The sequence below is a fragment of the Mustela lutreola genome, chromosome X (genome assembly GCF_030435805.1).
Source record: "Mustela lutreola isolate mMusLut2 chromosome X, mMusLut2.pri, whole genome shotgun sequence".
Lineage (NCBI taxonomy): Eukaryota > Metazoa > Chordata > Mammalia > Carnivora > Mustelidae > Mustela > Mustela lutreola.
The window spans coordinates 82,968,700-82,994,887 of NC_081308.1; positions in this window are offsets into that span (position 1 = coordinate 82,968,700).

The window sequence follows — 26,188 nt, forward strand, 5'->3', positions numbered from 1 at the left end:
TTCTGTATCTCCAACTACAGTCTTTAGTTTTAAATCTAATTTATCTGATATGAGAATTGCTACCCCAGCCTTCTTTTGAGGCCCATTGGCATAAAAGATGTTTCTCCATCCCTTCACTTTCAGTCTGGATGTATCCTTAGGTTCAAGATGGGTTTCTTGTAGACAAATTTGAATGGGTCCTGTCATTTTATCAAATCTGCAACCCTGTGCCATTTTATGGGCAAATTAAGCCATTCACGTTGAGAGTGATTAATGAGATATACATTTTATTGACATCTTGTTACCTGTGAAGTCTTTGTTTCTATAGATTGTTTCCATGTATTTCTGTTCAATGATATTCTTGGGTTTTTTTTTTTTCCTCTTTTATGGAACCTCCCTTAATATTTCTTGCAGTGCTGGCTTGGTGGTCACATACTCTTCCACCTTGCCGGTCTTGAAAACTCTTTATCTCTCCATCCATTTTGAATGTCAGTCTTGCTGGATAAAGTATTCTTGGCTGCACGTTCTTCTCATTTAGTGTCCTGAATACATCTTGCTAGCCCTTTCTGGCTTGCCAGGTTTCTACAGACAGGTATGAACTTATTCCAATGGGCTTTCCTCTGTATGTATGGAATCCCTTCCCCATAGCTGCTTTCAAGAGCTCCTGTCTGAAAGTATGATTCATCAGTTTCACAATCAGGTGTCTTGAGGTCTTTCTAGTTTATATGATCTTGGGGGTATCCCTTTCTGCCTCTAGTACATGAATGCTAGTTCCATTCACCAGATTGAGATATTTTTCATGGAGAATTTGTTCAACTATATCTTCTAGTCTTCTTTCTTTCTCCTACCCCTCAGGGATTCCAGTAATTCTGACGTTGGAACATTTCATGGCATCATTTATTTCCCTAATTCTGTTTTCATGGCTTCTAAGCTCTTTGTTCCAGTCTTCCTCCTGATCCTTGTCTTTATCTGTTGGTCCTTCAGATCACTAATTATATATTCTGCCTCAGTTACACTAGCTTTTAGAGGATTTAGATTAGAATGGAACTCATTGAGAGCATTGTTAACATCATCTCTGGTGGCTTTCACTTCTGCCCTAATCAATTCCATTTTGTCATCAAAGGCTTTCTCCAACCTAGCTATTGCCTGTATAATTGTTAGCTTGAATTCCCTTTCCAACATACTGTTTATGTCCATATCCAATAGCTCTGATGGAGAGGGTCCAGTCTCTGAATTTTTCTTCTGTTGGGCATTCTTCCTCCTAGTCATTTTGGTGAGAGATCGCTGAAGGGGATGTGTAGCTGAATGTATCAACCATGGTGCAGGAAAGGTGCACCCTGGAAAAGCTTCTGAACAATCGAGAGTCCCCAACAAAAAGAAAGAAAAAAGAAAATAAAAGAGAGAAAGAGAGGGAAAAAAAAAGAAAGATAAAATAAAAGATAAGGCCCAGCCCAAATGGGCCCCAAAGGTAAGATTTTTGAAGTGTACAAACAAAAAAAGACAAAAGAAAAGACTGACAAAAGTAGATGACAAGAGATAAATAAATAAATAAATAGATAGATAGATAAATAAATAGCCCTGTCAAAATGAACCCCAAGTATAAGATTTACATACTACCAGAACAAAAACAAATATACAGACACACTGACAGAAGAAAAAAGATGGGTGGGTGGTTATAAATTCTCAGTGTGGGTGAGGAAGATTATTTTTATTCTTCCTTGATGTTTCTTGATATCTTTGTTAAAGGGGGACTCAACTTTCCTGAGATAAACGGGGATTAAAAATGGTTTACATATAGGGTAGCATTGATTGGGAAAAGGGATTACCTTGAGGCTTATCTCTATATGAATATTAAAAATTATACTAAAATAAATTAAATTAAAAATAAAAAAGCAAAAGAAAAACACAGGTATATGTATCCAGAAAGTTCAGGTTAAAAGGTTATTATGGAATTTGATGTACTGAACATCTCATTGTGATGGTAAATAGGTTAAAACGTTATATAAAAAAATGAAAGAACCAGAATAGTGAGAACAAATTAAAAATAAAAGTTGTATCTATGAAGTAGTGGTGATTGTCCTTTGGGTTTTTTTGTTTGTTTGTTTGTTTGTTTGTTTTGTTTTGTTTGGCTGGCTTTTTGTGGGAGGGGCCTGCTCTATGGTTTTTCATGTAGTCTTGCTAGAGTTGAATCCTCTTGCCCCAGCAAGGGGCTGGGCTCTGAGGAAACTGGTTTTTCAGGCTTTTGTTCTCTGGACATTTTTGTTTGTTTTTTTGTTTGTTTGTTTTGTTTGGCAGCTATTAGTGGTTCATTTGACGTTTAGAGGAAAGCAAACTGCCCCCAGACCTCTATATCAGAGAGAATCCTCAGTCTGTTCCCTCTGGGTTATCCAGGGCACATAAATTCCCCCTTTGCCCCTGGCAGAGCATGTCCCCAGTCATGGTCTCTGGGGTCACGGGAACTCTCACTTGTATCCAAAACCATGAGAAACACTAGCCGTGCCTGTCTGGTCAGCTCCAGATTGCCAGAGAGGTCCCAAACAGAGATATCGCACTGAGATTTTCACGCTGGCCCAGGCTGTGAGTGCTCAGACTCTCCAGGTCCTAGAGAGTGCCAGCTGGGGTCTGCATGGACCTCTCTCAGGGAAGGGTGTTGGGCAGGACTCAAACTCCAGTTCTGCAGTGCATGTGCAGAGTACAAAAGGCTGCGGTTCTGCGACTGGCATCCACAGCAGGCTCCTTCAATTTCAGGGGTGCTGACACCCAGACTCTCTCAGGTGCACCAGTGGCTCAGGGACCAAAACCCGGATTCTTCACTGAGTTCTCTGGTTCCCTATAGGCAGTGGCCATCTTGGGTCCGTGGGTTTAAGTCCCTGTCCCTAACCACTCAATTCCACCAATTTCCTCTTAAGATCTTTTGTTCTTTTTCAGTGCTTTCTACAAGAGTCCAAGTTAATTCTGGTCCCCAGTCACAGGGCACTCTCGTGTTGGGGTATTACTTTCCAATGGGGCGCATCTGGTCGCTCCCTCCCCCTTTTGTTTATCTTCTGATATCAGTCCAATGTTCCCACTCCACTTTACCTGCCCACTGATGTCTTCTGTCCCTGTAGAGATCCAGAAGTGTATAATTCTAATCTCAGGCTGATTTCATGGGTGATTAGAGTTCTTTGGTAGGTAATCAACTCACTTTAGGGGACAGGTAGAAACAGTGCCTCTTCCTACTTCTCCTCCATCTTGTCTCTATGTGTGATTTTTCCTTCTTGCTGGATGGATAATCATTTTAATATTCTGTAGGAACTTATAGGTTAGGATCTAGTTGAGTATTTTGGCATCCATGTTCATTAGGGATATTGGTCTGTAATTCTCCTTTTTGATGGGTCTTTGGTTTGGGGATCAGGGTATTGCTGGCCTCATAGAACAATTTTGAAAGTTTTCCTTCTGTTTCTATTTTTTGAAATAGCCTTAATAGAATTAGCATAATTCCTTCTTTTAATGTTTGGTAGAATTCCTCTGGAATGCCATCTGGCCCTGGATTGTTTTTGGTGGGGAGGGGGGTTGCTGACTATAGCTTCAGTTTCCTTGCTGGTTATTGGTCTGTTCAGATTGTCTATTTCTCCCGGTTTCATTCTTGGTATTTTATAAGCTTCCAGGAAGTCATATATTTATTCCAAATTACCTAGTTTGTTGGCATATAGCTGTTGGTAATAAGTTCTAATAATTGTCTCTGTTTCCTTGAATTAGTTGTGGTCTTTCCTCTTTCATTCATGATGTTATTGATTTGGGTCCTTTCTGTTTTCTTTTGGATAAGTCTGACCAGAGATTTATCAATCTTATTAATTCTTTCGAAGAACCAGTTTCTAGTTTTGTTAATGTGTTCTACTGATTTTCTGGTTTCCATTTTATTGATTTCTGCATTAGTCTTTATTATTCCTCTTCTCCTGCTTGGTTTGGGTCTTATTTCCTTTTCTTTCTACAGGTCTTTTAGGTCTAAGATTAGCTTCTGCATTTGGGATTTTCCTAAATTTTTGAGAGAGGTTTGCATGGCTATGTATTTCCCTCTTAGGACCACCTTTTCAGTATCCCCAAGGTTTTGGACTTATGTATTTTCATTTTCATTGATTTCAATGAACTGTTTAAGTTCTTTAATTTCCTGGTTAACCCAATCATTCTTTAGCAGGATGCTCTTTAATCTTCAAATGTTTGAGTTTCTTCCAAATTCCCTCTTGTGTTTGAGTTCACATTTCAAAACATTGTAGTCTGAAAATATGTGTGGGATAATCTCAGTTTTTTGATACTGATGAGACCTGATTTTTTACCCAGTATGTGGTCTATTCTGGAGAAAGTTCAGTGTGCACTCATGAAGAATGAGTATTCTGGTTTTTATAGGATGGAATGTTCTATATGTATCTACTAAGTCCATCCGGTCCAATGTATCCTTCAAAGCTCTTATTTCAGAAAAGTCTCAGGGCCTTTGTAAGACACAGTATCTGATCATTGCTATTGTTTTGTTTGTTTTTGCGTTTTGTTTTTGTTAGACCACTTAATGATTTCAGGGTAATAGCATAAAAGATCATCAATTAAATTGTGTTGACATACCAACATAACTGATAGCTTTGTTTAAAGTATACCGGTTAGTTTTTGAGTGAAGAAAACATTCCTCTAGTCCCTCCTCTGGATATTACCCAGTGATATATTCCACTAAATAATATTGTCTAGCTGCGGTTCCACCAGCCTTTGTGTAAGATATCAAACAATGCATGTTGTCATAGATTGAAACTGACAAAACTGACAAAAACTCATGCAAAACAAACTTAAAGCAACTTAAAGGAACTAAAACCAACTTGAAGCAGCCAGGTATTTTTAAACCTATGGAAAATGTCAAACCTAATATTTAACTTTTGACATTTTTCTAAGAATTACATTCACCAATGTGGTGTATTTATTATATTCACCAATTATATTCCTGAATGTGGTGTATTTATTTCAAACAACTGTATGTGTATGTGTATGTGTGTGTATATGTGTGTGTATACCCATTAAGGTGTATGTGAAAATAAGCCAGCTAAAATTGCAAGTTGCTGGGAAACTTTAAGGTAAACATTGTATATTCATTTGTTTTTTTTTTTTGTTTGTTTGTTTGTTTGTTTTTTGTTTTTTTGTTTTGTTTTTTTGCTTTTTGATACACAAATCTCCATGTAAATTCAATTTCAATTCCACTTCAGTCAAAGTAAACATCAGCTTGGACATGTCCCGCCCTTACTAATGTTGAGCCTTTTTAAAATTTTTTAAATATTTTTATTATGTTCAATTAGCCAATATATAATGTATAATTAGTTTTTGATGTAGTGTTCAATGATTCATTAGTGTGTATAACATCCAGTGATGTTGAACCTTCTGATTTGGTTTTCTTCTGATGATCCACATTGTGTGTGTGTGTTTTATTTTCTTTTCATGTCCTGTATATATTGATTAAGTTGAGAAAAACAAAATAAAACAAAATACATCACAACATTTTCTGCAAAGACAATATTCATTTGTAGATAAGAATGGAGTATGCACCATCTAGTAATTAGATGTATAAATCTTAATTTCAGTATAGTTTCAATTAAGAGCCAGTCATATTCTTGTCACTTTGCAGCAGCATATGTCATCTGCATAACAATTAGTGTTTTTCTTCATGACTGCACTAATTCATTCCACAGATATGTTATTGCATGCTTACTACCGTGTACCTTTTATCTTCTGGGCATTGTTTTGAAGTCTGAGATTATAAGAGGAAAGCAGCCAGACATGGCCCTTGCTCTTAAGAAGACACTAAAAGGAAGAAAAATAAATTCCTTCTGAACTCCAGTAGTCATTAATGTGGCACACACCTGCTGTGCCCAGACAAGAGTATCTTTCTGCAAGATCTGTGGCTGAGATGCACTAAATCCTCTCCACAAATTCCTATTTTTCAAAATACTGACCTTGGAACCACATGAAAACTTATCAAATAGATATTAAGGAGAAAAAGATTTTCATGATGTCACTATATCCAGTTTATAAAAATATTTTACAAAGTTGGAAGGTACTTAAAATAATGAAGAATTGGGTAATAGCACAGGGAATATTTGTGAATAAACTCAAATGAGAAGGGTTCTAAAAAAAAGAAGACAATATAAAGGCTAAGAGGTTACATACACCCTGGAGTCAAACTTAAATTTTATCTCTACTACTTTTTGGCTGTGTAGACTTTAGCAAGATAGTTAATCTCTATGTACCTCAGTTTGCTTCTGCAAAATGGATTGTTAAGAGTTATCATTATGAGCCAAAAATAATATAAAATATGTAAACATTATAAAATAATATAAAATCTGTAATATAAGGCATGCCTGGGTGGCTCAATCATTAAGTGGCTGCATTCGGCTCCAGTCATGATCCCAGGGTTCTGGAACCGAGTCCTGCATCAGTCTCCCTGCTCAGCGGGAACCTTGCTTCCCCCTTTCCCACTCCCCCTGCTTCTGTTCCCTCTTTCACTGTGTCTCTCTCCATCAAATAAATAAATAAAATCTTAATAAAATTAATAAAATAAATAAAAATATATAATACAAAATATGCAAAAATAACATAAAATATGTAAAATAATACAAAATAATTTATATGTAATATAAAATAAATATAGAATAATGTCTCACTCTTAGTATAAATTCAGTAAATAGTAGTTATTATTTTTAGAGTAAACTCATAATTAGAGAGTAGACTCATAATTAGAGAGTAAGATGGGAAAACTGGTAATGATATATGCTAAATTAGAAAAGTCAAAGGTCCCATGGAAGCCACAGTAGGTCACAAAGCCTTAATTTGGTGTGCCATGGAAGGCTTCCTAGAAGAAGTGATATTTAAGTTGAGACCTTTGAAGGATGAATAATTAGGAGGTTAGAAGCATTGGAGATGTAGGGGTACACTTTGGTTCCCAGATAATAAAAATACCAGAGAGCAAGAATGCCTTGAAAATGCATATTTTTGTTGTTGTTATCACAACTGAATCATATTTGATCCTTATGATAGCATGCCTAGGCAGTTCTTTGTCCTTACACATAAAAGAAGTCAAAGGAATCCTGCTATTAAAAGAGTATCTCAAACAAAAACAGTTATTCTTTTCCATAACCTTCTTTACTTTTTAAAAGAACATCAAACCACTATTTAAAAGTCTGTTTTTGGACCCATAAAAAAATTTCATGTACAAATGGACTAAAATTACTTCTATAATCACTACTTTATTCACCCAAGAACTTACATCAACACTTATGATCTTCAAAGGGATTTGATACTTGGCTTGATAAGTTCACAGACTTTAAATCTGGCTGCTGCCAGCCAGAATTCTAGGATTCAAGATGAGCAATTTGCATAGGAAAAAATTACTAGAAAAAAAAGCAATTTTTTTTAAAGATTTTATTTATTTATTTGACAGAGAGAGATCACAAGTAGGCAGAGAGGCAGGCAGAGAGAGAGAGAGGAGGAAGCAGGCTCCCTGCTGAGCAGAGAGCCCGATGCGGGACTCGATCCCAGGACCCCAAGATCATGACCTAACCCGAAGGCAGCAGCTTAACCCACTGAGCCACCCAGGCGCCCCAAGAAAAGAGCAATTTCACAGATAAGGTTTCTCTAGTAAGAAGATCTGTAAAAAGGTGAAAGTTGTAAAACATTTTTCTACAAGAGAGGATACACTTCTTGGTATTTTTCATTCACTGACGAGTAGAAAGGTCTCATTCTGATGCATTGCTCTTTACTCTGGATCTCTATTTTAAAGATTCTACAAACATAGTAATACTTCCTGGCACTTTAAGCAGGTCACAGTTCAAATGATCTCTCTGCCAGTCTCCCCTGAGAGCCATACTTTCCCATTTTCAATACATAAGTATTTAAATATTCCAGAAGTGAATGTTGTTTATTTTAAATTATACTGCCAATAGCATGGATAATTGAGAAAATAGTTTATTATATTAAATGTTTTAAATGGGAATTTAATATATTCAGGTCAGATATTTCTGTCTGACTGCAAGTGAAAGGCAGATTTTTATTTCATTTTTAACTGACCATGAGCTAATTTTGCTCAAGAAGACAGAGAAAAGATAATCATTTCTCTCCACAACCTCACAATGTTATATCCTTCTTTTTCACAAGTGAAGCAAAAACTTCTCATTTAATGAGCAGCAGGGGAATATACTGAGGAGTGCTCTCATTGAACCCAATTGGCCCTCCATCAGCTTTGGAATAAATTTTAATTTCAATGTTAACTAATATAGTCCTTAATCTAAGCCAGAATTTAAGGACAGATCAAAGCATTAGATAGATTAAAGCAGAGATAAAGCAAGAAAGATTCTTGCATATGCCTTAAAAAATCATAAGGAAAATCTAACCATCTACATTCAGAGTAAAATTAATATCATCAGGCTAAAACAGGTATAAAATGTGAAATAACTCAGAGGTTGATTATTGTCAAAATATGTGAACACATTAAAGTCTGGTCACCATTTTGAGATGAAGGTCATTGTATGGTAGGTACTCTGGAGAACAAGGGAGAAAATCCCCTAAATAGAAAAATTAAAAACAACTGCATCTACCAAAACTAAGGAAAAGAAAATGCAATAGAATACAAAATGCAATAGAAAATGGGTGCAGAAGCTTCTAATATTTAACCTGTTTGTACTGCAAACGTAGTGTTATAGAGAGTCATCCATGTGAATCTAAATATAAATACAAAGAAAGTTGTTTGAAGGAACAAAAGCATGTTGTGGTGTGGTTTCCCTAAAGTTAAATAATAATAAAGAAGGATATCTTCATTTAACCACAGAAATATAAATAAATAAACCACAGAAATATAAATAAATGAATAATAAACAGGAAGGAAGGAAGGAAAAAAGGAAGGAAGGAAGAAAGGAAAAACAGGGAAAAAAGTCATTTTTTTAGAACAGTTTGTAAAATGTGAAACATCTCATTGCTCCTCACTTTCAGAAAATAGCCTATATCAAAATCAAGACTATATGTATACCTGACATGCTTATTCCAGCACTTGAGTCTGTAGTTTTTCTTAGCAGGTAACATAGTAGTGACCGCAAGGTGAGGACTCAATAGTTAGTAATCACTGACTAATTAAAATTGATATTTGGGGGTGTCTGTGTTGTTCAGTCAGTTAAATATCTGCCTTTGGCTTGGGTCATGATCACAGAGCCATGAGATTGAGCCCCTTGTTGGGATCCCTGCTCAGAGAGAGTTTGTTTGTCTTTCTCCCTCTGTTGCTCTCCCTGCTTCTGCTCTTTCTCTATCTCTCTCCCAAATAAATACATAATCTTAGTTTAAAATGTAAAAACATTGTTTTTAAAAAAATTAAAAAAAACTCTGATATTTGAAAAAAAAATTAAAAATTCCAGACAGAATTTTCAAATAACAACTCAAGCTACTGATAAGACCAGTTAACACCTCCTACATGCTAATCATATGTCTAAGTATGTTACATGTACTGACATTTAAAAATTCAGAGTAACCCAACAAAGTAGGTACTCTTTTTATCAAAGGTGAGAAAACAGGCATAGGATGGTAAAGTACTTTGTGCAAGTTCACACAAATAGAAAGTGGCAAGAGCCAAGATTCATACCAACTGTCTATCTTCAAAGTCTAAATTCTTACTCTCTGTGCTATGCTGGGATTCTTCCAGTATTGGAGATAATCTGGAGTTTACGTCATAAGTATTAGAATGAACCTGAGGAACCTCTACACTCAGCCTAGAGCTCTGATGTTGGCATGATACTCAAATGGCTTATACAACTATTCCTATGTTCTGTATAAGGATTTGGATTCCTTCAATTAAGAACATGAACCTAGCAGATCACATTTATAATTTGAACAGCTACCATATATTTAGACCAAATTTTTATCCCTTAGAAAATTTTCTATTAATCCAAGGCAGGTGGGTAATGTGTGGTTACTCAACTAATCTAACTCCTTATTTTCTTTTTTTTTTTTTTTAATATTTATTTATTTATTTATTTGACAGAGAGAGAGCCCAAGGTGGTGGGGGGAGGGCAGAGGTAGAGGAAGAAGCAGCTCCCTGATGATCAGGGAGCTCAATGTGGGGCTCAATTCTAGGACCCTGGGATCATGACCTGAGCCAAAAGTTTAATGACTGAGCTACCTAGGTCTCCCTAACTCTTTTTTTTTCTTTTGACAATAATGAGAGCAAAGTGATATTCCTCAAATGCACTATTGCATGCAGTATTAATCAAAGTGAAAAAAAAGAAAAACTCAAACCTGTATCAGAAGTACATTGGCTTCTATCATTTTCTTTTACCTTTTTATAAAATTATTTATTTATTTACTTGAGAGAAAAAGAGAGATCATGAGTAGGGGGAAAGGCAGAGGCAGAAAAAGAATTAGACTCCTTGTTGAGCAGGAAGCTCGACTCAGGGTTTGATCTCAGGATCCTGGGATCATGCCCTGACCCAAAGGAAGACACTTATCCAGTTGAGCCACCTAGTGCCCTTCTTTTAACTTTATTTAAATGTATATTGAATAACTTTTCCCTTTGTAAACCTAAAAACAGCTTGACTATGGGACTATATTTTATTCACATGAAAATATCAACATACATGGAAAAGTAGTAAAAGCACAGAAGAAGTACTGAGAGAATTTATAATACAATGTTGGTTGGGTGCCTTGTTTCTCTGAAGTTCATTATCTGCCTACACAGTAGATTAATGAAAAGCAAAAATAGTGTTTTTTTTTTAAGGTTTTATTTCTCTAGGGTAATTTTAGGTTCATGATAAAATTCAGAGGAAAATAGAGATTTTATTCATATACACTCTATCCTCCAACATACATAAGCTCCCCCATTATACATCCTTCTCCCTCACCCTCACTTGCAATCACTGATCTTTTTTTTTAAATTAAATTAATTTATTTATTTTCAGAAAAACAGTATTCATTATTTTTTCACCACACCCAGTGCTCCATGCAATCCGTGCCCTCTATAATAACCACCACCTGTTTTTTTTTTTTTATTTTTCTATGCTTTAACAAATAAGGAAGAATCTTTGATGCCATTTATCAATATGTAAACATAATTTAGGTAAAAATCATTGCTATTTTTCACTTTCCCTCAGTGCTAATATAGGTAAAATGAATGTCCTCACTTCTGGACCCCAAAGGGCTCCTTGAGCACATTTGTGCCCTATTCATCTTTGACTATACAGAATTTAATGCAGTGACTGGCTCTCAATGTGTGTTCAATAATTTTCTTTTGAGATTGATTCCAAGATGGTAGAGAAGTAGGAGAACTGAATTTTGTCTGGTCCCAGGAATCCATCTAGATAGCTATCAACCCATTCTGAACACTTGTAAACTCAAAGTGAGATCAAAGAAAAGAACAGCTGCAACTCTACAAATAGAAAAGTGAGCACTTTCTGCAAAGGTAAAAGATGTGGAGAACTGAATCTGAGGCGACATATGGGAAGATAGACCATGGGGGGAGATAGCCTCCCTCAGCTAACTACCAGCAGGTGATAGAGCAGTGGAGCACAAAATCAGAACTTTTAGAAGTCTCCTCCAGTGAGGAGCATTGCTTAGGTGGCTAAACTGGGAGGAACACTTGCTGGGTCAGTGTGGTTTCAGGATCCTTGGGGTCACAGGAAGACTGGGAGTTTCTGTATGTGGCAGAGCTCCCAGGTGTCTGAATGAGGAAGCCAGCTACAAAGAGCAAGCCCAGGAGTGCACTCACAGCTCAGGGTTGCCATAAACTGTGATCATCAGGCAGATTCCCAATGAGCAACAGAACCAGGGAGACCAACCTTCTTCACCCAGGAGAAGCACATTTCAGGAATATTCTGGGTTTGAAGACTCAAAGTGGGGTTGTATGACTGAGATAGAAACACTGTCACAGGCCAGGTGAGCACGGACTGTGGTTGGAGACCAGGGAGACAGGTGTGGTTGACTGCTTTTATCTGAGGGCTCACTGAGGAGTAAAGCCCTAAGCTTTCAGCTCTAGGGCTGGAGATTGAGAGGTGGCCATTTTCTTTTCTCATTCTCTAAAGCTGTACAGAAAGTCTTCAGAGAAAAAAAGAAGCCACATAGAGCAAACTGGGTCAGATTACTCAGTCTGGCTTCTGGCAAAGGCAGTGCATTTCCATCTGTGGCAAAGACTTTTGATAATCAATGAAACAGGCCCAGCCCCCAGAAGATTTGCAAGAAATCCAGCCAAGACCAAGTTTACCAATCAAAGAGAATTGCAAAATTCCTGGCTAGGGAAATACACCATGTAGATCTTGTGATTTTTCCCCAGGATTTTTTAGACTTTTTTATTTATTTTTTTCTTATTTTTGCTTTTCCTTTTTTTCTAATTTTCCTTTCATTTTGCAACCAACTTCTTATTTTATCAACTCCTTTTTTAATCTTATTTTTTAATTTTCATTTTTTACACTCACATTTCATCCCTTCACTGTTTTTAATCTTATTTTTGTTTATAAAAGAAAGAAAAAACATATGTGCTTTTCTTTCTTTAAAATTTTGGGATTCAGTTTCTACTAACAGACCAAAATACATCCAGAATCTAGTGTATGGGTCTGCTCTATTCACCCATCTTATCATATTCTCTCTCTCGCTCACTCTCTCTTTCCTTCTTCCTTTTTTTTTTTTTTTTTGATTTTGTTTGTTTTTTGTTTTGTTAAAGTCTTCTTTGATTTTCAACTTTATACTTATATTCTATCTTTTCAATGTATTTAATTTTATTTTTGTATATATGTTTTTCTTCCTTTAGAATTTTGAGTTTCCTCTAACAAACCAACCAAAATACACTCAGGAAATAGTGTATTGCTCTGTTCTGTTCACCTGTCTGTTTATAACTCTTCCATTGTTGTAGTTTTCTTTCTGTTTTGTTTTTTCTTTTCTTCTAATTTCCATTTTTATAATTACATCCTATCCTTTCATTGTATTTAGTTTTATTTTTGCACATATATAAGTTTTTCTTCCATTAAAATTTTGGGATCTATTTTTCTAAAAAAAAAAAAAAGACCAAAATACACACAAGATCCAGTGTATTTGCTCATCTGTCTGATTATAGTCTTTGTTTGCTTTTTTTTTTTTTTTTTTTTTTTCAATTTGGGATCTCTTCTGATTTGTTTACTGTATATTTCTCTGGGGTAATTGTTGCCATTTTAGTATTTTGTTCTCTTGTTCATCTGTTATCTGTACAGTTATACAACAAGAAGAAAATGACCTCAAAAAAGAGAACAAGAGACAGTACTGACTGCCAGGGACCTAATAAATATTAATATAAGTAAGATGTCAGAACTAAAGTTCAGAAAAGTGATTATAAAGATACTAACTGAGGCTTGGAAAAAGCATAGAAGACACTAGATAATCCCTTTCTGTAGAAATAAAAGAATGAAAATCTAATCAAGTAAAAATTAAAAAGGCTGTTAATGAGATGTAATAAAAAATGGAGGTTCTAACTAGAATGAATGAAACAGAAGAGAGAATTAGTGATATAGAAGATGAAAGATGGAGAATAAAGAAACCAATAAAAAGAGAGTTAAAGAACACTGGATCATGGGGAAGAATTCAAGAGATAAGTAATACCATAAAGAGGAACAATATTATAATTATTGGGATCCCAGAAGAAGAGGAAAGAGAGAGAGGGTCAGAAGATATATTCAGGAAAATTATAGTGGAGGACTTCCCTAATCTGGGGAAGGAAAGAGGCATCAAAGTCCAGGAGGCACACAGAACATCCCTCAAGATCAATAAGAACAGATCAGCATCCTGATATATCATAGTGAAACTGGCAAATCTCTGAGACAAAGAGAAAATCCTGACAGCAGCTCAGGACAAGAGGTCTGTAACCTACAAGCATGGAAACATTAGATGGCAGCAGACATATTAACAGAGACTGAGCAGGCCAGAACGGCCTGTCATGATGAATTCAGGGTGTCAAATGAGAAAAATATGCAGCCAATAATAGTTTACCCAGCTAAAATGTCACTCAAAACAGGAATGATGGGGCGCCTGGGTGGCTCAGTGGGTTAGGCCACTGCCTTCGGCTCTGGTCATGATCTCGGGGTCCTGGGATCGAGCCCCACATGGGGCTCTCCGCTCCTGCTTCCTCTCTCTCTGCCTGCCTCTCTGCCTGCTTGTGATCTCCATCTGTCAAATAAATAAATAAAATCTTAAAAAAAAAAAAAAAAACAGGAATGATAAAAAACTTTGAGGACAAACAGAAACTAAAAGAGTTTGTAATCACCAGACCAATGAGAAGTATTGAAAGGGGTATTTTAAGCAAAGAGAGACCCTAAAAAGTAACATAGACTGAAAAGAAACAGAAAGGATATACAGTAATGGTCATCTTACAGGTAATACAATTGCACTAAATACATATCTATCAATAGTTATCCTGAATAAAAATGGGGTAAATGGCCCAATCAAAGACATAGGGTATCAAATAGGTAGAAAAGCAAGACCCATCCATATGCTGTCTACAAAAGATTCATTTTACACCGCAAAACACCACCAGATTCAAAATGAGGGGATGGAAAACAGTTTATCATCCTACTGGACATCAAAAGAAAGCTGGGGTGGCCATCCTTATATCAGACAAATTAGATTTTAAACCAAAGAGTGTAATAAGAGATAAGAAAGGACACTATATTATAATTAACTGTCTATCCAACAAGAAGAGCTAATAATTGTAAATATTGATGTTCCTAATGGGGGAGGAGCCAATTATATTAGACAACCAATAACAGAATTTTTTTTAAAAATCATCAATAATAATACAATAGTAGAGGACATTAACACCCCGCCTCACTGCAATGAACACATCATCTTAGCAGATCAAGGAAATTAGGGTTTTTGAATGACACTGCATCAGATAGACTTCACAGATATATTCAGAACATTCCATTCCAAAGCAACAGAATACATATTCTTCTCAAGTGTATATGGAATATTCTCCAAAATTGATTTCATCCTGTCACAAATCAGGTCTCAAACAGTACCAAAAGACAGGGATCATTCTCTGCATATTTTTGGATCACAGTGGGGTTTTTGTTGTTGTTATTGTTGTTGTTTTTTGTTAAGATTTTATTTATGTATTTGATAGAGAAAGATCACAAGTAGGCAGAGAGGCAGGCGGGGGGGGGGGGGGAAGCAGGTTCCCACCGAGCAGCGAGCCCAATGTGGAGCTTGATCCCAGGACCCTGAGATCATGACCTGAACTGAAGGCAGAGGGTTAATCCACTGAACCACCCAGGTGCCCCAGGACTACAGTGATTTGAAACATGAACTCAATCACAAAAGTTGGAAAGAATTCAAATATGCCGATGTTAAAGAGCATCCTACTAAAAAATGAATGCATCAACAAGGAAATTAAAGAAGAATTCTAAAAAATCATGGAAACAAATGAAAATGAAAACACAATGGTTCAAAAAGTTTGGGATGCAGCAAAGAAGGTCCTAAGAGGGAAAGATACAGCACTATAAGCCTTTATGAACAAAAAAGGTCTCAAATACACAGAATAACTCTACACCTAAAGGAGCAGGAGAAAGAACAACAAATAAAGTCTAGACCCAGCAGGGGAAGAGAAATAATTAGAAATATTAGGACAGAAATAAACGAAATAAAATAATAATTTAAAAAATGCCAACAGATTAAAGAAACAAGGAGCTGGGCGCCTGGGTGGCTCAGTTGGTTGGACGACTGCCTTCAGCTCAGGTCATGATCCTGGAGTCCCGGGATCGAGTCCCACATCGGGCTCCCAGCTCCATGGGGAGTCTGCTTCTCCCTCTGACGTCCTCGCTCATGTCCTCTCTCACTGTCTCTCTCTCAAATAAATAAATAAAATCTTTTTTTTTTTTTTTAAAAAGGAGCTGGTTCCTGAAAGAATTTATAAGATTGATAAGACTCTGGTCAGACTTATGAAAATGAAAAGAAAAATGACCCAAATGTATAAAATCATGAATGGAAGAGATCACAATCAACATCAAAGAAACACAATTTTAAGAACATATTATGAACAACTTTATGCCAACAAATTAGACAACCTGGAAGAAATGGAAAATTCCTAGAGATGTATAAGCTGTTTTCGTGGCTTCTAAGCTGTTTGTTCCAGGCTTCCTCTTGATCCTTTCTCTCTATCTGTTTGTCCTCCAGATCACTAATTCTATCTTCTGTCTCAGTTACTCTAGCTTTGAGAGAATTTAGATTAGATTGGAACTCACTGAGAGCATTGTAAAGCTCATCCCTGGTAGCTTTCAGCTCTTCCCTAATATTGAAAACATGATCTCTGTTCGTTTTCAATTCAGCCCTAATCAATTCCATTTGGTAACCCATGGCTTTCTCCAACTTAGCTATTGCTTGGATAATTGCTAGCCTGAATTCTCTTTCCAACATATTGTCTATGTTGATAGCTGTTAGCTCTGTTGCAGGAAGTCCATCCTCTGTATTTTTCTTCTGTTGGGCATTCCTCCTGCTAGTCATTTTGGTGAGAGATGGCTGAATGGGTGTAGCTGGATGTATCAACTGTGGTGCAGTCAAGATGCACCCAGGAATGCTTCTGAGCAATCAGGGTTCCCCACCCAAATGAGATGAAAAAGAAAAGGAAAAGAAAAAAAGAGAGAGGGAGAGAGACAGGAACGAAAGGTGAGATAAAAGAGAAGGTTCAGACCAACTGGGCCCCAAGGTAAGATTTATGAAGTATACGAACAGACACAGACAAACAAAAACACTGATAAAAGTATATGACAAGAGAAAAAAGAATATATATATATATATATGTATATAAATATACATATATAAGACATATATGTATACATGTATAAGACATATACATGAATATACATATGTATATTTATATGTGTATGTATACATATGTATATTTATATACATATATATATTCGCATATATATATATGCAAATAAAGGAAGAACCTCATCAAAAAGAACCCTGAGTGTAAGATTTATATACTATCAGGACAAACACAAAAACACAGAAATACTGGTGGAAGAAAAAGATGGGAGAGGGGCTGTAAATTCTCAGTGTGGGTGAGGAAGGTTGTTTTGATTCTTCCTGGATGTATCTTTATATCTTTGTTAAAGGACTCAGCTTTCCTAAGATAAAGGGGGATTAGGAATTGGTTTACCTATAGGGGTGGCATTGACTGGGGAAAGGGGATTACCTTGAAGTTTAACTCTATATGAATATTAGAAAATAAAAATTAAAAACAGGAATAAAATAGACTAAACTAAACTAAAATTAAAAAAAAGGAATTTAAAAAATAGAAATGCAAAAGGAAAACACAGGTGTATGTATCAAAAAGTTCAGGTTAGAAGGTTATGGAATTTGATGTACTGGACATGTCACTGTGACGGTAAATAGGTTAAAAAATTATCTATATAATAATTTAAAAATCTATATAAAATGTGCCAGAATAGTGGGATCGAATTAATAATAAAAATTGTCCTATGAAGTAATGGTGGTTGTTCTCATGTTGTCTTGTTTTTTCTTTTTTTTTCCTTTCCTGGTTGGTTTTCTGGAGGAGGGGCCTGCCACGTGGGTTTTCAGTCAATGAAGTTCTCTGAGTTAAGTCCTCCCGCCCCCCTCAAGGGAATGGGCTCTGAGGAAACTGGTTTTATCAGGCTTTTGTTCTCTGGAGGTTTTTATATTTGTTCACTTTTGTTTTTCTCTCACACCCTGACTGCTTTTGATGGTTTCTGTAGGTTTAGAGGAAAGCAAACTGTACCCTGACCTCCCTCTCAGAGAGAAGCCTCAGTCTGGCTGCAGAGACCAAATAAATACCCCCTTGGCTGCTGGCAGAGCAGGTTCCCAGTCGTGGTCCCTGGGGACTCAGGATTTTTTGCTTGTACCCAAAACCACAGCAGCGGTGGCTGTCTGGGAAGCTCCAGACTGCCAGAGAAGTTCCAAGCAGCGATCACACACTGAGATTTTCCCGCTGGCCCGGGCTGTTAGTGCCTGGTCTTTCCAGTCCGAGAGCACCAGGCTGGCGCCTGTGTGCACCTCACTCAGGGAAGGGCGTGGGGCACGACGTGAACTCTGATGGCATGGCAGGGCACTCGCGTGGGGACTGCAAAAAGGCTGTGCTTCTGTTGGCTGGTGAGGCTCCCAGCCCCTCATGGGAGCCGGGCGCCTGCGCTGGTGGTTCAGGGATCAAGACCTGGTTTCTCTGCCACACACTCTCTGACTCTGTGCCAGGGATGGCTGTCCTGGGTCTGGGGACTTAAGCCCCTGACCCTAACACCCCGATTCCTGCAATTTCCCCACGGTTATCCTTTGCTCTTTTTGAGTGCTTTCTACCTGACTCCCGAGTTAATGCTGGTCCACAGGTGCAGGGCACTCTCATATTGGGATATTACTTTCCAATGCATCACCTCTGTTGGCTCCCTCCCCCTTTGGTTTATCTTCCAATATCAGTCTGACTTTCCCACTCTGCTTTACCTGCCCACTGGCGTCTTCTGCTCTGGTAGAGATCCAGACGTGTATAATTCTGATCTCAGGCTGATTTCGTGGGTGATTGGAGATCTTTGGAAGGTAATCAGCTCACTTTAGGGTGCAGGTTGAAAGGGCACCTCCTCCTACTTCCCCGCCATCTTGTCTCTCCCCTAGAGATGTATAAACTACCAAAATTGAACCAGGAAGATATAGAAAACTTGACAGACATATAACTAGCAAGGAAATTGAAGCAGTAACCAGAAATTTCCCCCCAAAACAAGAGCACATGGCCAGATGGCTTCCCAGTGGAATTCTCCAGACATTTAAAGAAGAATTAATACCTATTCTTTTGAACCTGTTTAAAAAAAAATCAAAAGGTAAAGAAAACTTCAAAACTCTTTTTATGAGGTCAGTATTACCTTGATACCAAAACCAGACCAAGACTTCACCAAAGAGGAGAATTACAGACCAATAGCTTTGATGACCATGGATGCAAAACTTCTCACCAAGACACTAGCCAATAGGATCCAACAGTACATTAAAAGGATTATTCACCACATCCAGGTGGCATTTATTCTTGGGCTGCAAGGTTGGTTCCACATTTGCAAAGCAATCAATGTGATACATTACGTAAATAAAAGAAATAACAAGAATCCTATGATCCTCTCAATAGATGCTGAAAAAGTATTTCACAAAGTACATCATCCTTTCTTGATTAAAATTTTTCACAATGCAGGGGTAGAGGAACACTCCTCAGTATCATAAAAGCCATCTATGAAAAGCCCAAGGCAAATACTCTCAATAGGAGAAATGCTGAGAACTTTTACCCTAAGGTTAGGAACTCAGCAGGAATGTCCAATATCACAACTATTTTTCAATATAGTACTAGAAGTCCTACCTTCAACAATCAGGCAACAAAAATGAATAAAAGGTATCCGAATCAGCAAAGAAGTCAGACTCTCACTTTTTGCAGATGACACAATACTCTATGTGGAAAACCCAAAAGACTCCACCCCAAAATTCTTAGGATTCATACAACAATTCAGTAAAAGGCAGGATATAAAAATCAAAACACAAAAATCAGTTGCATTTCTTTTTTTTTTTTTTAAGATTTTATTTATTTATTTAACAGAGAGAGAGAGATCACAAGTGGGTAGAGAGGCAGGCAGAGAGAGGGGGGAAGCAGTCTCCCCACCAAGCAGAGAGCCCCATGCGGGGCTCAATCCCAGGACCCTGAGATCATGACCTGAGCTGAAGGCAGAGGCTTTAACCCACTGAGCCACCCAGGTGCTCTAATTGGTTGCATTTCTATACACCAACAATGAGACAGAAGAAAGTTAAGTTAAGGAGTCAATCCCATTTACAATTTTACTCAAAGACATGAGTTACCTAGGAATAACCAACGAGGTAAAGGCTCTATAATCAGAAAAAACATAGAATATTCATGAAATAAATTGAAGATACAAATAAATGGGAAAACATTCCATGGTGATGGGTTGGAAGAACAAATATTGTGAAAATGTCTATGCTACATAGACCAATCTACACATTCAGTGCAATCCTTATCAAAATAGCATCAACTTTTTTCACAGCTGGAACAAATAACGCCAAAATTTGCATGGACCCACAAAAGACCCTGAATCACCAGGGGAATGTTGAAAAATAAAACAAAGCTGCAGGCATCACAATGCCTGACTTCAAACAACATTACAAAGCTGTAATCATGAAGCCAGTGTCGCACTGGCACAAAAACAGACACAAAGATCAATGGAACAGAATAAAGAACTCATAAATGGACCCTCAACTCTATGGCCAACTAATTTTTGACAAAGAAAGGAAGAATATCCAATGGAAAAAACAGTCTCTTCAATAAACTGTGCTGGAAAACTTGGATAGCCACATGCAGAAGAATGGAACTGGGCCAATATCTTATGCCATACATAAAGATAAACTCAAAATGGATGAAAGACCTAACTGTGAGGCAGGAATCTATCAAAATCCTTGAGGAGAACATAGGAGCAACCTCTTTGACCTCAGCCACAGCAACTTCTTCCTAGAAACATCACCAAAGGTAAGAGAAACAAAGGCAAATATGAACTATAGGGACTTCATCAAGATCAAAAGCTTTTGCACAGCAAGGGAAACAGTCAACAAAACCAAAAGACAACAGATAGAATGGAAGATGATATTTGCAAATGATGTATCAGATAATGGGCTAGTATCCAAAATCTATAAAGAACTTAACAAACTCAACAGCCAAAGAATAATTCAATCAAGAAATGGGCAGAATACATGGACAAATATTTTTCAAATAAGACATCATGGCTATCAGACACATGAAAAAGTGCTCAACATTACTTGGCATCATGGAAATACAAATCAAAACCACAATGAGGTAACACCTCACAGCAGTCAGAATGGCTAAAATTAAGAAGTCAAGAAATGAAAGACGTTGGCAAGGATTCAGAGAAAGGGGAACCATCTTACACTCTTAGTGGGAATGCAAGCTGGTACAGCCACTTTGGAAAAACAGTATGGAGGTTCCTCAAAAAGTTGAAAAGAGAGCTACCTTACAACCCAGGAATTACACTACCAAACATTTATCTCAAAGATTCAAATGTAGTAATCTGAAGGGTACCTTCACCCCAGTGCTTATAGCAGCAATGTCCACAAGAGCCAAACTGTGGAAAGAGCCAAGATGTCCATTGACAGATGAATAGGTAAATAAGATATTATACATACAATGCAATATTATGCATCCATCAAAAAATGAAATCTTGCCATTTGCAATGACATGGATAGAACTAGAGGGTATTATGATAAATGAAATAAGTTAATCAGAGAAGAACAATTATCACAGATCTCACTGATACATGAAGTTGAAGTAACAAAACAGGATCATATAGGAAGGGAGAGAAAATTAAGACAAAATCAAAGTGAGATAAAGCATTGGAGACTCTTAATCTTAGGAAACAAACAGGGTTGCTGGAGAGGAGGGTTTGGGAGGATGGGATAACTGTATGATGGACATTGAGGAGTGTATGTGCTGCAATGAGTGCTGGGTATTATATAAGACTGATGAATCACAGACCTCTTCCCCTGAGAAAATAATATATTATATGTTAATTAGTTGAATTTAAATTAAAAAAAATCTGTTGAATTGGACTTTAAGGTTGAAAAACTAATAGTCATAGAACCTGTAGAGATATACATGAAGACACATAAGCAATAGAAACTATGGATTTCAAATCCCAAATTGTAGGTATTTATCAAGGATATCTGCCAAAGAATACAACATACTCATTGTTTAATTCAGTCTATAGTTACTATACTAATAGTAACATTTATCTATTGCCTTCTACTTGTCAGATGCTGCAGTAGAAATTTAGCATATTTATTTTTTAAGATTTTCATTAACCCTGTGAGGCAGGCATTACTACCACCCAAAGTAAGTTCAGAGAGGTTAAATAACTTGTCTAAGGTCACACAGTTAATACATTATGGAGTTAGTATAAGAAACCTAAATCTGTATGTCTCCAGAGTCTATATTCTAGGACAATTTATGTTTTTGTCTGTAATTTTGAGCTGAAGCATGTATATATATATTAAGAAAAACACATATACAGTTTAGGCAATGCCAATGAGAACTACATTGGAAATACCAAGGATAAAATATCAAAGACAAGATGTGAAACGTTAGGAAGAGGGTTTTCTGTTTGGAGATTATTGGGTTGATTATCTAAATGTGTGCAACTTTTTAAAACATGAAGTTTTAAAGATTTAAAGGAACAACAAAAGCGTTCTGGAAACAGCTCATTCACTACAGAGTGTTTTAAAAAGAATCTGTAATCAGAATCTATAACAAGAAAAATTCAGAATGTTTTGAATTTAAAGTTAAACATAATGCAAGCATATCCAAGAGTGGCATCCTTTATTACCTATATTATAAAACTACTTGAATCAAAAGGTCTTTAGTCAACAGATTATTGAGAGACATTTCTGCGGAAAGTACATTGTGTGTGTGTGTGTGTGTGTGTGTGTGTGTGTACACAAGTTGCTGCTACTAAACCAATTTTACAATTTTATTTATGATATAAGCTTGCTTTCATTAACTCCCTTTATGCTTTTTTTAAACTGAACAAAAAAGAGGAAATGTCAAGAGCCTTAACACTTCAACACCCTTCATCTTGGCTAATCCTCACAATATCAATAATGATATGGCCAATATCATTTTGTCCATTTTGCAGATGTGAAAATAGCAGCACAAGGAGACTTGTATCAAAGTAGAATTAGAACCTACTTTCCTGTTAGTTGGTGTCATTGTTTCCTCCATTAAGACAATGGTGTGGAAATTTTGGTCCAATTTCCCTGCTTGAGTGTCTACTCATCTACTTTGTAATCTATCTGACAGATTCAAGTATTGACAGTTGTTGGAAAGAGTTACCAAACCAAAAATAAAGGGAAATCAGAACAACAAGGCAAAACAGATGAGAAAAAAAAAAAAAAAAACTCAACCAATTACTTTTTTTCATAATTTAAATTCAATTAGCCAACACAGTACATCACTAATGTTCAATGGTTAATCAGTTTTGTGTAAAACCCAGTGCTCATCACATCACGTGTCCTACTTAATGTCCATCACCCAAGTATCCCACCCCCAAACTCTTCTGTAAACCTCAGTTTGTTTCCCAGAGTCAAAGGTCTCTCATGGTTTATCTCCCTCTTTGATTTCTGCCCATTCAGTTTCCCCTCCGTTTCCCTATGATCCTCAGCACTATTTCTTACATTCCACATATGAGTGAAACCATATAATTGTCTTCCTCAGATTGACTTATTTAACTTACCATAATCCCCTCCAGTGTCAGCCACGTCTGTGTAAATGGTAGGTATTCATCCCTTCTGATGGCTCAGTAATATTCCATTGTATTTATGTGCCACAACTTCTTTATCCATTCATCTGTTGAAGGACATCTCGGTTCCTTCCACAGTTTGACTATTGTAGATATTGCTTACATGAACATTGGGATACTGGTGCCCCTTCAGATAACTACATTTGAATCTTTGGGGTAAATATCCAGTAGTGCAATTGCTGGGTTTTAGGATAGCTCTATTTTTAACTTTTTGAGGAACCTCCATATTGTTTTCCAAAGTGTCTGTACCAGCTTGCATTCCCACCAAGACTATAAGACAGTTCCCCTTTCTCCACATCCTTGCCAATATTCCAATATTTGTTCCTTTCTATCTTGTTAATTTTTACCATTCTGACTGGTATAAAGTGGTACCTCATTGTGGTTTTGATTTGTATTTCCCTGATAGCTAGTGATGTTGAACATTTTTTCCTGTGTATGTTAGCCATTTGTACATCTTCTGTGGGGAAGTGTCTCTTCATGTCTTCTGCTCATTTTTAACTGGATTGTGTGTGTGTGTGTGTCTGTGTGTGTGTTGAGCTTGATAATTTCTTATAGAACCTGGATACAAGCCCTTTATCTGATATGTCATTTGTAAATATCTTTGTATTTGTAACCCATTCGTGGGTTGCCTTTTAGTTTTATTGATAGTTTCCTTTACTGTGCAGAAGCTTTTAGTCTCAATAAAGTCCCAATATTTCATGTTTGCCTTTGTGTTTCCCTTATCTTTGTAAATGCGCCTAGCAAGAAGTTGCTGCAGCTGAAGTCGAAGAGGTTACTGTTTGTGTTCTTCCTCTAGGATTTTGATGGATTCTGGTCTCACATGTAGGTCTTCTATCTATTTTGAGTTTATCTTTGTGTATGGTGTAAAAGAGTGATCCGGGTTTATTCTTCTGCATGTGGCTGGCCAAGTTTCCCAGCACAACTTATTGAAAAGGCTTTTTATCCATTGGATATTCTTTTCTGCTTTGCCAAAGATTGGTTGACCATAGAGTTGAGGGTCCATTTCTGGGTTATCTATTCTGTTCCATTGATCTGTGCGTCTGTTTTTGTGCCAGTGCCATCTGTCTTGATGGTAAGCTTTGCAATGTTGCTTGAAGTCAGGCATTGTGATGCCCACAGCTTTGTTTTATTTTTCAACACTCCCCTGGTGATTTGGGGTCTTTTCTGGTTCCATACAAATTTTAGTATTACTTGTTCCAGCTCTGTGAAAAAAGTTGATGCTGTTTGGGTAGGGATTGCATTGAATGTGTGCAATCTTATCTGGGCAACATAGACATTTTACCAATTTGCCAATATTTATTCTTCCAATCCATGAGCATGGAATGTTTTTCCATCTCTTTGTGTCTTCCTCTATTTCTTTCATAAGTATTCTGTAGTTTTTAGAGTACAGATCCTTTGGCACTTTGGTTAGGTCTGTTCCTAGCTATTTATGGTTTTTGGTGTTATTGTAAATGGAATTGGTTCCTTAATTTTTCTTTTTATTGTAACATTTTTAGGGTATAGAAAAGCAACTGATTTCTGTGCATTGATTTTGTATCCTGCCACATTGCTGGATTGCTGTATGAGTTCTAGTAATTGTAGGATGGAGTTTTTTGGGTTTTCCACATAAGTATCAGGTTGTCTGCAAAAATTGAGAGTTTGACTTGACTTGACTGCCTTATTTCTTTCATTGTCTGATTGCTGAGGATAGGGCTCCTAGTACAATGTTGAATAATAGTGGTGAGAATGTGAATTCCTTTTGTGTTCCAGACCTTAATGAAAAGCTCTTCATTCTCCCCATTGAGAATTATAGTCTCTGTGGGCTTTTCATATATGGTTTTTATAATATTGAAGAATGTTCCTTCTATTCTTACCCTTTGAAGAGTTTAATCCAAAATTGATCTTGAATTTTGTTAAATATTTTTTTCTGCATCAGTTGAGAAGATCCTATGGTTCTTGCTTGTAGTTATTGTGCTCTATTTCATTGATTGGTTTCTGAATGGTGAACCACCCTTGCACTCTAGGAATAAATCACACTTGTTCATGATGGTGAATAATCCTTTTAATATACTGCTGGACCCTATTGGCTAGTGTCTTGGTGAATATTTTGGCATCCATGTTCATTAGGTCTATAATTTTCCTTTTTGGTGAGGTCTTTGTCTGGTTTGGGAATCAAGGAATGATTTTAATCAAATCATAAAATAATTTTGGAAGTTTTCTTTCCATTTGTTGTTGTTGTTGTTGTTATTTTTTTAGAAATAACTTCAGGAGAATAAGTATGATTTCTTCTTTAAATATTTAGTAGAATTCTCCTGGGAAGCCATTTGGCCCTCGACTCTTGTTTTTTGCTTGTTTTTATTTATTTATTTATTTATTTATTTATTTATTTATATTTTGGGGGAAGGTTTTTGATTACTACTTCAATTCTCTTACAGGTTATTGTTCTGTTTTTTGGATTGTCTGTTTCTTCCTGTTTTAGTATTGGTAGTTTATAAATTTCCAGGAATGCATCTAATTCTTCCAGATTGTCTAATTTGCTGGCATATAGTTGATCATAATATGTTATTAAAATTCTCTTTATTTCCTTTGGTGTACTTCATGATCTCTCCCCTTTCATTCCTGATTTTATCGAATTGGGTTATTTATCTTTGTTTTCGTTAAGTCTGGCCAGAGGTTTATCAATCCTATCTATTATTTCAAAGAACCAACTTCTAGTTTCATTGACCTGTTCTACTGTTCTCCTGGTTTCTATTTTATCGATTTCTGTTCTAATATTTATTATTTCTCTTCTCCTGCTCTGTTTGGTCTTTTTTTTTTTTTTTTCTCTTATTTCTCCAGATCTTTCAGGTGTA